This window comes from Equus przewalskii, chromosome 3, assembly GCF_037783145.1.
Source record: "Equus przewalskii isolate Varuska chromosome 3, EquPr2, whole genome shotgun sequence".
NCBI classification, from domain to species: domain Eukaryota; kingdom Metazoa; phylum Chordata; class Mammalia; order Perissodactyla; family Equidae; genus Equus; species Equus przewalskii.
Genome location: NC_091833.1, coordinates 84,694,034 through 84,707,495, shown reverse-complemented (window position 1 = coordinate 84,707,495; position 13,462 = coordinate 84,694,034).

Below are 13,462 nucleotides of genomic sequence, written 5' to 3'. Positions count from 1 at the left end.
TGTCACTAATGCCTTAATGAGGAGGGATGGATGATAAGGTCAGATCACTTTTTTCTTATGATGAGAAAGAGAAAAGCAGCCCCTGACATCATCAGCTGAGGCTTCGTGTGCTCCTGTTGAATGTAAACAATTTATAGAACATCAGTATCAGACTCTATGATCATGATGGACAGAAACGAAAACAAGACCACTCGATAGTCACGTCTGAACATGTGAAAAACATGAACGTTGTCCACACCACAAAAATGACCAAAACTGGCTAAGATGAGTGACTGCTGCCTCTTTGCCAATTATACCTTTGGCCTCAATCTAGTCTTCTCTCCTTCTAGATAAGACTTATTAAGATACCAATCACAGAATTATCCACACTTCCTGACAGCAGCCAATCCAGAGCAACACCCAACTTCCTTAAAGTCTCTCCCCAATTCTTAAAAGTCCAAATCCCAGGATGAGTCTGTTCTAACACCCTCCACTGCTCCACAGTTCCCCTGGCAAGCATTCTGCCTTGCTGCAATGTGCAATTAAACCCAACTTAGTCAACCACAAGTGTATTCCTGGTGGTCTTTGCCTGAAGGGCATTAGCAATAGCTTGCTGTGTAGATAATTATGCTGAAGTTAATTTTATGAACGCATAATTCTATGGCAAGTAACATAAACTCACTTGAGCTAACTTAAGCAAAATTGAGATGAAAAATGTTGGAATGCATAAGGAGCTCAATTCATAAAAACTGAAATGTAGATGGGCCTGAAGAGACAACGGAAAAGAGAACTTTGAAGTCATCAGAAACATAGGAAGTATTCTCTCTTTATTTTTTTCCCTCTCTCTCCTATTTCTCATTGAGTATTTATTTTACTTCACCTCACTCTTGCCTTTTTCCTGCAGAATAGCTTTCTCTGGAAGAATATGGACTCCCTCAGCTGCTAAAAGTACATGTTACACTTCACTCACACACAGAGGCTGATTCCAGGGTATGCGTGGTACATAGTCACATATGGATACTTAACAGCTATCTTTCAGTTTCCAGTCTCTGTTGCAAGTGGAAAGAGTAGAACTGACTCAGCTTGGATCACATATCTTATGGTTGAATCAGCTTAAAAACATAACTCAACTCTGAATCCTAATAATGACCACTCACGAACTAGGAGGATACAGTAAAAAGTGTTTATTACATGTCATTTTTATTCCATAAGGTGGTTTTAGTCTCAATTAATTATTTTGTTGTCTTTATGATGCCTAAGCAATAAACCAAATAAATGCATACTTTTAGAAATTAATTTGAGAGTTGAGATAATAGTAAATGATAAGCATCGCCAATGTTCTAGTGACTCCAACGAGCAGCACCTTTTACGGTTTTCTAGACTGACGTAACTTTCCCTCAGTATGTACTGTACGTTACATGTCCACAAAAGCACCCATCAGTTTACAGTAAAACAATAGTAAGACAATATTTAAATCATTATTATGACCAAGTCAAACAATAGTTTTTTTCCAATAAGTATTAGGGCTAGTGATGATTAACTGTCTCTGTAATTCCTAATCCTTGCCCAAGATTCTCGTGCTTACCATGTGACTGACTTTCAGATATAGCTGATTCACAAAAACTACAATATTATGAAAACTCCACCAACTCAGAAAATTATAAATAGATGATGTCTATAAAAAGCAAGAGATTTTTATTGGATAAAAATTAAACGCTTAAAAATTAAGTGACTTTAGGCTGTTCAACAATGTCCTCAATCCCTGAATGCTAGGTTTCATGAGGTCCACATGTCGTACGCAAACTCATAAGTTTATGAAAATTGTTTAGTTACTGTTTTGTACTGAAAAAGTGTGTGTGTGCTATTTTAATCAAGCATTTCATGATTTTGACCCTTTAGATACAGCCTTGTTAATATTATAGGAAGTTGTTCACATGCCTTACATCGGTAAATACTATTTTGATTGAATCTTCAACTTTTCAGAGAGAGATTTTGATATGCTTACATATTTAACTATGTTGGTAATTGTTTTCTATCTCTTGCAAAAATGATGTCATCTCTGTAATATTTGTACTCATGTTAAAATAGGTTAACACTCCTCAGAAGTGTTTCCCAAAATATTCCACTAAACACGGTCCCACCAATATGCAATATACTCTAGGAGAGATGTTTCTTTGCAACAAAATGCTTAGGGAATTCTATATGCTGTTTCTTTCTGTTTAATAGTCACAATGCATTAAAAATGGATTGAAATCCTGTGGCAAAGATATTGGTTCAAATTTGTTTAACTTGTTATTTCAAAAACTCCTATATCTATAGAACTCTTTGTGAAATATCTTTTCTTAGAAAATATTTGAAAAATGCTGTTACAAGGAAAAATCAGTTTATTACTTGATTTTTCTTCTAATAATCACAGAATTCCCTTTATGAGGGTGAGTAATATCTACACTCAAATTTGAACGAGAAAATTAAGGTGATTAGTGAGATAATGTGTGGAACAAGATTTATTGACTTTTAGTCCCATTTTAAGTGGACATATCTAATTGGAATTTTTTTTTCTAACACTAAAGTCCTAGAGGCTTTTTCTCTTTTAACTCAGGAAAAACTCAATTCAATAGCATTTATTGATTACTCACTTTGGGGAAAGCATAGGTCTAAGTACTACTAGAGATGAAAAGATAATCAGACATTAATTTTTGTCAAGCAGAATTTCACCATCTAGCAGAAAATCACACACACACATGCACCACACTAATTACTCTAGGATAAATTCTGAAAAATGCCAGAATGAGAAATTGACAAAATAATTAGAAGTTAGAAAACAGAGAGAAAGGAGATACAGACTTTCTGGAAAGGGATACAAGAAAGCTTGACAGATTTGAGATTTGAACTGGATTTAGAAGGATGGGGATATAACTTAAGAGGCCAGATCATGGACAGACATTTTGAATAGAAGAGCTTCTATGTGGTTAGAGAAACAGGCAATATTGTTTGTCTTTCCAAGAGTTGTGATTCCAGCTGGCACAATGTTCAAGAGATGTGATATGATACATGATAAGATTGGAAAAATAATTACTGAAATATTGTAGGGATCAACAATTCTAGGCAAAAGAATTTGGCTGTGGCCTTTATACAGCAAGCAGTTGGACATTGAATAGCCAATTGAATATTTAGATCAGAGATTATCTTTTTGAGTCAAAAATTATTTTATGAAGATAATTCAGGTGGTAAGAGGTAGGATAAATTGAAGGAGATATAGCCTAGAGACAGAGAGCCCCATTTAGAGGCTATTTCAATAACTCAGAAAAGAATTGAAGGCCTGACTTATAGTAGTGAGAACATGGAAGTGGCACTCATAGAGGAGACTTTTCAGAGACAGAACAGTATAAATGGTTGAGGGGCAGTGTGGAAGAGTGAAAGGGTTTGAGGACACTCTGAGATGCATATGAAATCCTGGATCATCAGTAGGATCAGCAGTGGATCTGGTGTTCTAGGCAGGTGAAACTTTTTCCCTTACTTCTAAATCTGTGCTGTCTGATGACAAAACCACTTTCACACAGATAGGAGGAATCAAATTCACTCCTAGGTCCTCAAGAATCTGTATTTATCTTGGAAACTCTCAAGTTTTGAGTCTACATGACTGAAGGATGAGAATGCTAACAACTAAAACAGGCAGGAGAAGCAAGAGTGAAGAGGAAGAGACTGCTATTGATGTTTGACTAAGGTCCTACTGTGAAATTACACCAGGGCCAAGAGAACCAAAAGGTGTAAGACTTATCCCTTAACATTTAAATTTCTGCAGTCTAGGGAGATAGGAAATCATCTAAAGAATTAATAATCAAGGCATCACAGGTTCAGTGCAAAATGAGTGTCTTAGAAAATAAATTCTCCAAAAGTTCAGAGAAAATATCAAAGAGAACTAGACTGTTAAAAAATCTTTTAATGAGATGCAAATTAGTCTTCTATAGAAGGGCAGAACTTAGCTAAGCAAAGAAGAGTGGGGAGGACATTCTAGGCGAGGAAAACAGTGTGAGTATAGACAATTATCCCCTATGAATATCTAAGTTCATTTATTTATCTACCTATCCACTCACTGAATAAGTTTTGAGTGCCTACTAATGCCAGGAAAAATTTATAAGAGAATATTCAGAAACAATAAATTCAGACAAACTTGATTGTGATGATAATGTACATCCAACTAACACCTGCTGGATGCTGTGGGAGGTGCTTTCCCTAACTTCATTGATTTAATCTTCATAACATTTCTTTAAATAAAAGGAACTTGTAGTTCAGAGAGATTGAGGAACTTGCTCAAGATTACATGCAGTGTCTTCTCAGGAAAGAAAACCACTTCAATCACCCGTTCTGACTCTAAGAAGTTCTCCTGCATGTGCTTCATATAGTAACTTTTGATGTATGAACCCATCATTTTTAAATTTGGAGATTAAGAGCAGAGCAAGATTGTGAAGGATCCTGAAGTTCATGAAGGGACTTGTTTTAGTCTGAAACAGATGGGGGTCATACTAGTTCTACAGTAATCAGCCCCAAACAGGGCCATAAAGGAATTTCAGGGGCTCTATGCATTTTTGCCTGTGTAGGTCCCTTTCTCCATTAGAAAAATATTTGAAATTGTGTTTTATAACTGTATTGGTATAAAGATGAATATATGTGGTGTTAAGACCTAAAAAGGTCAATATTATGTGTTGCCTTGGACAGCTGGTAGAACCCAGAGGGCCTTGAATGGCTTAACATAAGTTCTTCTCCCTACTCTGCTCCCACAGATAAGGTCTGCTAGCCAAACAATCCTCTTTATCAAAGGGACCAGGCACAGTTCCTGCTTATCCCTGAATAGTGGATTTCAGGTCCCAGCAAGCCTACGGAATTATTCAAACCAGCCAATCACATCTTCCTATGGGAACCAGGGAGCACTTTATTCTCTTGTTACTACAAGGCTGGCCTCTTATAGCCCCTGCTTGTTCACTCTGTTCTGTGTGCAGCCGCTTTGTGGCCCTGCATGATGCAGTGTGCTCCTCTCCTAGGCTTGGAATGTATGTGAGTAACACACCTCTGTCATTCTCATCTGTCCGGTGTCAGGTGTCCTGTTTTTGTCTGTGGCCATAATCTTAGGTCAGGAGTCCCTCCTTTACCAATAGAATGAGTAAGAGGCAATCAAAACAACATGTTGATATTATATATATATAACCATTTTCTTTGACCTAGTTCATTTTCTAAATTCTGATTTTTAAAACAATAAAACATTTTCATGGGCCCCAAAAAGTATCGCGGGCCCTGGACATTGTACCTACTCTGCCTAATGTAGAAGTCGGCCCTGGTCCCATATCAAACTCTATTATGGTAGAATTTTCTACTGTACCTTTAAAAAATTCAATATAAATTCTTTTCATCTCACATTTTTCCTAAAAATGATGGAAATAGAAATACCTACTATAATTTTTATAAAGAAAAATTTCCTTCTAAATTAAACTATTTTTTTCTTCTTCATTATAACTAATATAACTAGACTTACAATCACCCTTAAAAAGTCATTACCAGATGCTTTAAGATGATTTGCTTACATAGAACCTGAATGCTGAGGGAGGAAGGACACACATAATATGCTTTAAACCATTTTATGAGCTATAACACATCACAAGAGTGCAATATGTCATTCTTATCTAGGTCAGTGATTTTTGAACTATGCTTAAAAAGTCATAGGTGTTCCTCCAGAGTGTCCCAGGGGCTGTTGGAAAGGCAGGTGTGGAGGGCAGGTTTCGGGGGGTGGGGTGAAGAGGATTCTGCCACACGCTCTGCTCCTTCATCTTCTCTTGCTCCCGGGTAACCCGAGCAGCTCTGCTTGTCCTTATTGACCAATCACAAAAGATTTTTTCAGAAGCAAGGATCCTGCTGCACAAAATGTTGTAAAATCACTAACCTTATTTATCTCCCACTTTCTGCATCTAACAGGTGTTTTATACATCGAGAAACTAAATAATTAAGCCCAAGTTGAATTCAATAAAACAAATCAATGTGCAAAAGAATCAGTTAATAACAGTATGGTAATAATGATATACTGTTAAGGCAAAGGATGATGAGGTAGAAATACTATTTTTTGTTTTCCCTGTTTGAAGGTAAACACATGGATTTTGAGAATCCTCTGGACAACTTTTTGAATTTTAAATTTTGTAGCCCATTATTTACATCAAGCACACACACGCATATATTCGACAATACCTGTCAGCAATGTGTTCCAGGGTTATCATCCCTTGTTAACAATAAATACTTTCTAGCAGTTAGTCTAATGCCCCTATGCTCTCTCTTCAATCCCTTTTCTCTTATCTTGATCTAAATAGAGATAGAAGACAACTGGTTATTATCTTGCCCATAACAGCCTTTCTTATTTTCAAGGAATAATTCCCCTTATAATTGTCTCTTCTAAAAACTAAATCCCAGTTTCTCCGGCTTTTCCACATAGCTATTATTTTCCATTCTTTAAGTATCCTTTTCATTTCTCTGAACCATCTTCATGGTCTCTATGTGCTCTTTAAGAAGTGGATTGATAAAGCCCCTACCAGAGACAGTGAGATATATATATATATATTTGGTTTTTTTTTGAGGAAGATTAGTCCTGAGCTAACATCTGCCGCCAATCCTCTTCTTTTTGCGGAGGGAGACTGGCCCTAAGCTAACATCTGTGCCCATCTTCCTCTACTTTATATGTGGGATGCCTACCACAGCGTGGCTTGTCAAGCAATGCCATGTCCGTACCTGGGATCCGAACCAGCAAACCACAGGCTGCTGAAGCAGAACGTGTGAACCTAACCACTGTATCACCGAGCTGGCCCTGAGACAGCGATATTTTTTAAGGAAAAGTTCACTAAGCAAAGCAATGTTTTCCTTGTTCTAATCATCAAGAATAGTTTGTTTTATATTTTCTAAAGACTAATACCATGAATATCTTGCTTATCAAAAACTTTCTAAATGTTGGAATTCTATCCTAAATAAAGATATTCACCAAAACTCCTTCAATAATTATATATTATAATCAAAATGTACAAAATTAATAAAAGGCAACTACAACAAAATGCTTAGAGCCAACGTGGAATAAAAGATCAGAGCAGAGCCGACAAAACTAAGCTCACCTGTTTCTAGATGCACTGTTCATGGAATTGATATTCCCAGGGCTGTACATAATGTGGTATGGTTTGTGGCTTAAAATGACTCATGGCAACATGTGTAACTTCTGCTACCTGATATCGGTGCTTCAAAAGGTTGTGAGCTGCTTTTTTTTTTTTTTTTTTAATTCAAATTAAGTTTCCAGTGCACTTGTGAGAGTTTTCTTTATTAGTGATTCCTGACTCTGACCTTGCTGGACCTTATGATGTCTGCAAATACCAGAAAGACTCTTGTAAATTCTAAATGCAAACTGGCTTTCTTCAGGCCACACTAACTGAGGGTCACAGAATAGTTGCAGAAAAAAATTCTTTTGTTTTCCCTTTCCTCAAATTGCATGAACTGCACTGTATCCTTCTTAAATATACCTCCAAATTGTTTTATAATTTCATAAGGCTTGCTTTCAGTACAATCCATAATAAAACTCTGTTCTATCTAGTGATATTTGACATCTTCTTTCTCCACTCTTTCCATTTCCGGAGGCGATTGTTGCTCGAGGTAGCTCACGCTTCCACTGACAATGCAGTATGGACGCTCGAGGTTGTGTGTGCTAATCCAGCTATGAATCCACTGCAAATTTACCCATACTGACTCCAGAAACTGCCAAAGTTGCCATTGTCTGTAGTAGCTGGTATCAATGAAACCAAACTAGCTATTTCTACCTTTTTCTGTCCCTATGCAGTCGATGTCCATTTGGCAGTTTGGGAGATTAGTCCTTTTCAGTTTTACTCACTCCTTTCTTGTGGACTCCTTTTGCTAGGGCTCAGGAGAGCACCTGTGGAAGCTGGCCAACAGATAATCTGATTGGAGACATATTTGACTGTATTAAGGACAAAACGTTATTATATATCTTGACAACTTTCTCCTGCCTGAGTTCAACGCCAGCAGCAGAGTGAGCTAAGTATACAAATAGAGCCCAGGTGGTGCAATTCCTCCAGGCTTTCCTGCACATTTCTCAATCCTAGGATGAACAGATTAAGTTCAAGTTGGAATTCTCACTATAGTCTCCCAATGAAATACCTTTAATGCTATTAGCCACTGCAGATGTCTACTATAATTCCAAAGAATCCTTTCTTAAGTGACATTGTAATACTTTCATACTTTCTCTGTAATACTTTCTGTAATACTTTCTCACTTGCATATCTTCCTCATTTGTGTTTTCTTCCAAATCAGCTATTTACAGGAAAGTCCTTGGTTTCCACGCGGAATTGTTGCTTAAAATTCCCTGTATCAAAGGAGCCTCATGAGTCAGGCTTGGCATTTAGGCATTTATTCTGCCTTTTCGATGGGAACTAAGTGTACTAACTTTGCCATTCCTACAAATGCAGTGATCTTCGAACGCTGTGTCTCTTCCCACTGGCATGCTGCAGTAGATGCTGTCAGCCTCATGTCTTACTCCCTGGGACCACCTGAGTTCACCTGCAGCTATGGTTCACAATTCCAGGCCCCATGAGAGCTACCACCTGAAATGCACTGAGACCTCGCTCCACTACATGCATTTACTACCCTGAAGTGAGGGGGAAGGTGGGAATTAATGCCCTTCAATTCTCAACCAATGGGGAGTTGACGTTGGCAAATATGGTAAAAAAAAAAAAATGTCCCAGCCTCCATGTTCTGTGGTGGGACAGTTCTGAGGCACATTTCACTTGGCTTCTTGGAGATTCACTAGTAGGATTGAGCACTGGTTTTCCAAAGCAATCAATCCATTCATTAATGGACTTTTTATTGGCTTTACTCACCTGTCTCATTTGCATTTTCTTCCAAATAAACTATCTACAGGCAAGTCCTTGTCTTAAGACCTGCTTTTGCAGGAACAGAAACTAACATGTTCTCTCCAAACATTGTGTACTTTATTTTACTTTATTATTTTATCCCTGTCAATTTGACACTAACAACACACTAAAACAAAATCACTTTTATTTCCCTTTAATTTGAAGAATATATACATGTCTCTATCATTTATCAATTCAGCATTTTGCCCCTGATGGCTCATCAAAGGATATCATAAAATGAATGACAATTCTAGAATTTTTTGCTGAGGAAGATTAGCCCTGAACTAATATTTGAGCCAATCTTCCTCCACTTTTTTGTATGTGGGCTGCTGCCACAGCATCTCTGATGAGTCGTGTAGGTCCACACCTGAGATCCAACCCACAAGCCTGGGCTGCTGAAGCAGAGCACACTGAGCCTAACCACTACACCATGGGGCCAGTCCCTAGAATTTTTTAATTGTTATATTTATATAGTATCTATCTATCATTGATCGATCTATCTATCTTTCTCCTATCTACCCAATCCATTCACCATACTAATTATTTTTAGTATTTTCTTAACATACATTCTATGCCAAGTTTTACTTTTGGTATTAAGAGTACTGAGGGGCTGGCCTGGTGGCGCAGCAGTTAAATTCACACATTCCACTTCAACGGCCCGGGGTTTGCCGGTTCAGATCCCAGGTGCATACCTATGGCATGGCTTGTCAAGCCATGCTGTGGCAGGCGTCCCACATATAAAGTAGAGGAAGATGGGCACGGATATTAGCTCAAGGCCAGTCTTCCTCAGCAAAAATGTGGAGGATTGGTGGCAGATGTTAGCTCAGGGCTAATCTTCCTCAAAGAAAAAAAGAGTACTGAAATGACAGTGATGTTTCCTGCCCTCACAGATTTTATAGGCTAATAGGTGAGATGAACATTTCATGACTACTTACACAAATAGTTACTCATAATTGTAAGAAAAACTTCAAAGCAACAGTACAGATCACAGTGAAAGCAAAATATCAAGGCAGCTAAACACTTCTTGGGTGGCGGCAAGTGGTGGTTAGGAAAGTTTCTCCCAGGAGTCATGCTTAAGTTACTTTCTGAAGCAAGAACAGCCTGAGCAGAGGGCACTGTGAGTCACAAACTCTGTCTTACTCTGTTAAGATCTTAGATGGTACCTGAACTAGATGAAATGTAGTGATCTCCTCTATTTCACTTAAAAATAATTTTAGATGAACTAATTGAACCATGGTGCAGAGACAGCTGCAATTACATTAATTTTAATTACTTATAGTACATTTAGATCGCACAATATGAAACTGAGTTGCTCCTCGCTGTAATATTTCTTTGTGTGGCGTTCCATGATGGGTTTCTATTTCTCTGTGCAAATGTTAAAGTTCTTGCTTATTTCAAGCGTAATTCCATTTTCATTTGTTTTTAAAGCAAATAAATTGAGTTAAAGTTATTTTCCCTTTCTTGAGATTTCATTTGCTCATTAAAGTGAAACCACTGCATAAAAGTGTCCAAAACGATACTGTGCTGTGTCTGAATAAGATGGGTCCTAAGGAGGGCCACTTTCCTGGAAAAAACAAAGATTAAAAAGAGAGCAGAAAAGTTGTAATAACTACCTGTATGGTAGATGTTTGAAGAACATTTTTCCCTACAAAGATATATTAATAACTAGTGAAAAGTTTAAATAAGGATTATCTTAAGTCCTAAATCTTTTTTTTCTTTTTCCCTCTTTTTTTTCCATTTACCTTTAAGGAATTTACAGTCAAGAGAAAAGAAACAAAATCCAAATGATATCTTTTGAGTGAGGACACGACCATATATTTGAAGAAATAATTCTTGACTGTTGATTGTATTCACAAATCTTTCACCTAACTCTTCACTGATAACTTTCTCCCTGACCAAAGACCAGGCTTCAAATTCCCTATAATGTTACTTTTCTCCTGAAAGAGTTTCTCCTGTTCACTTACCCCAACCTGTTTGCTTTTACTTACTTCACACCGGGTGCCCTTTGCCCATCTTCTTCAGGCCTGATAATTCACACTCTGCTCTTCCTTTCCTTTCTTCCTCTGGGAATTTCAAATCTGTCTCCCTTTTCCTTATTCCTATAGTGGGCCACTCTTTCTCTTTCCAGAAATATATTTTGCTCAGAAAGCTTATGTCAGAGCCCTAGCTACCTGCTTACCTAAAAGGAAATTTTCGATATTCTTGCCTTAGAATAAAAATGTACCCAAAGTGCCAGGCAAGTCTTTGTCTATGCTGTGAGAAAGGCAAAGCCATAATAAATGGTACAAGATAAAAATAATAAGATGAAAGAGCACAGAAAGTTTCCTCAAGCGTGCTTCTGTAATCAAGGTCCTCAAAGGGGTCCTCACTCACCTATTTATACTCGCACAAAAGCTAATGAAGCTTGAAATTTCCTAGAGGTCCGCTGGAGTGGAATAAACACTTCTATACAGAATTTCCAAACAACCATTGAATCTTTTGGTTTAACAGTGTGACAATCAGTTCTAATTCTTTTTAGATGGTCTTCAAATGCTATTCACACATAGTTTTTGTTTTTGAGTCAAGTGAAAGAAATGGCTCTGTAACAGCCTAGCTTTCCTCTTTTTCTCCTTTGATTTTATTTGATCTTGAATAGTTTTTCCCCAGGTAGCTATTGGCTTTGCATGCATTGGAAATTATGTTAAAATTTAGGCCAGGAATGACTGCTCATTTTAAGATTCAAAGACTTTTAAAAATAATTTTAGTATTTGCTTAAAACATATCTAAGACTGATAATGCAGATTAGCTGTCATTATTTTAAAAAAATTATAATGGGTCCTGTAATAATCAATTAAATAACAAAAATTATGGTAATTGTTCAACAATATAAGGAAATACCATAGTCTTTATTTAATATCTGACAATAGATAAGAATGTCAAATTTTGATGTGATGTTTAGATAGTTGAGCATATTGACCAGCAGATAGAAATATAGATCTTCAAAAACAAGTGAAGATCAAGAGAATAAGACAAGCACAGACTGGGAGAAACATGTTTGCAAAAAACATATCTCGTACAGGATTGTTATCCAAAGTAAACAAAGGACTCTTAAAACTCAACAATAAGAAAACAAATGACCCAATTAAAAAATGAGCAAAGGATTTTAACAGACACCTTATCAAAGAATATATACATATGGCAAATAAGCATATGAAAAGATGCTCAATGTCATATATCATTAGGGAATTGCAAATTAAAACAACAATGAGATACCACTACTCAGCTATTAGAATGACCAAAATCCAAAACACCGACAACACCAAATTCAAGATGAGCAGCAGTAGGACTCTCATTCACTGCTGATGGGAAAGCAAGATGGGACCACCACTTTGGAAGATAGTTTGGCAGTTTGTTACAAAAGTAAACACACTTTTACCATATGATCCAGCAATCGTGCTCCTTGGTGTTTACCCAAATGAGTTGAAAACTTATGTTTACACTAACTCTTGCACACAGATGTTTATAGCAGCTTTTTTCATAATTGCCCAAACTAGAAAGCAACCAAGACGTTCTTCAGCAGATGAATGGATAAACTGTGGTACATCTAGACAGTGAAATATTATTCAGTGCTAAAAAGAAATGAGCTATGAAACCATGAAAAGACGTGGAGGGAACTTAAATGCATGTTGCTAAGTGAAAGATGCCAACGTGAAAAGGCTACATATTTTATGATTCCAATTATATGACATTCTGGAAAAGGCAAATCTATGGAGACAGTAAAAAGATCAGTGGTGGCTAGGGATTAGGCAGAAAGGAGGGATGAGTAGGTAGATCACGGAGGATTTTTAGGACAGTGAAACTAGTCTGTGTGACCTTATAAGGGGTCCTTATATGTCCTTATATATTTGTCCAAGCCCATAGAATGTACACTACCAAGAGTGAACCCTAATGTGAACTCTGGACTTCAGGTAATAATCATGTGCGAACATAGGTTCATCGGTTAAAACAAATGTACCACTCTTGGGGGGGATGTTGATGGTGGGGAAGGCTGTGCTTGTGTGGGGCATGGCATATAGGAAATCTGTGCCCTTTCTGCTTAATTTTGCTGTGAATCTAAAGCTTCTCTAAAAAATAAAGTCTATCAAAAAAAATATGGAGCTTCAGAAATAGTAAAAATAATGGTACAAATAAAAGATACTACTTTACAAAGATACTATTTTTAAGCTCTCCAAAAGATAATTAACTGTTTAAAGCAAACATGGCAGCGTTTTACTGTAAGATTTATAATACATATAAAAGTAAAATGTATAGCAGATAATAGCCCAAAAGAGGAAGGAATTGGAAGTACGGACTCTCATAACTCCCTCCCATTCTCTTGCAGACAATATTATCCACAAGTCACTGATCCACAAGCCACAATCCATGGATGGTCCATAAGCAGAATTGGTCCTGCGACTGTGTTTGATTGGTCTGCTTGGTGTTGATTCGCATAGCATTTTAAAAATTGAATTGGTGGCCAATATTTAAAAATCTGGCTATTTTGCATAAATTCCTGACTCGAT